This window comes from Corvus brachyrhynchos, unplaced genomic scaffold (assembly GCF_000691975.1).
Source record: "Corvus brachyrhynchos isolate BGI_N302 unplaced genomic scaffold, ASM69197v1 scaffold351, whole genome shotgun sequence".
NCBI classification, from domain to species: Eukaryota; Metazoa; Chordata; class Aves; order Passeriformes; family Corvidae; genus Corvus; species Corvus brachyrhynchos.
In genome coordinates, this window is record NW_008236203.1 from 159,010 (window position 1) to 159,680 (window position 671).

General features: G+C 59.9%; 1 protein-coding gene across 1 annotated transcript in view; it reads left to right on the forward strand.

Moving 5' to 3' along the window:
* Window positions 1-671, forward strand: part of DGKK (diacylglycerol kinase kappa) — a 24,543-nt gene that overhangs the window by 23,212 nt on the left and 660 nt on the right. The gene's annotated exons all lie outside the window — the stretch shown is intronic.

Genomic DNA, 671 nt, shown 5'->3' on the forward strand with positions numbered 1-671 from the left:
CGCCATCCTGAGCAGGCTTTGGCCTCGGCCCCGGCGGGAGCCAGGGGTGGGAGGGGGATGCTGGCTGCTGACCACAGGCTGCCATCACTGCTGCCTGCCCTGCCTGCATCCCACTGCCTCCACAGGCCCCAGCAGTCCACCACTGTGCTTTTCCTCCCTGCTAGCAGACAAGTGGGGCTCCGAGGAGGTGGCAGCTTGGCTGGAAGCACTCGGTTTAGGGGAATACAGAGAAATTTTCATCCGGCATGACATCCAGGGCTCAGAGTTGATTTTGCTGGAGAGGAGAGACCTGAAGGTACAACCCCCTTGTGCCTCCTCAGGGACCCCCAGCCCCAGGGAGCATAGTGTCCTCCATCCCTCCCCTCCTCTCCCTATCCCTCCTGGTGGCAGGTTGGCCCTATACCTGGGTCTGCAGGGTTGAGCTTGTGCAGCTTGTGCACAGGGGCTGGGAGGCAAGGGAGGGGGGTGGCCTTGGTCCTCCAGCTTGCAAAGCTCCATACACATACAGCAGTATCAACAGAACCCTATCCTCACCTGCATTCAGGCATGGAGATGTGTTTGCAAAAGGACAGAGGGCTTCAAGCAAGTGCTATGCTCCAGCAAGCGAGAGCATGGGGAGCTGGGCTGAGCCTCATCCTCCACCCTGTGGCTTATCCACTATCCATAGGCCA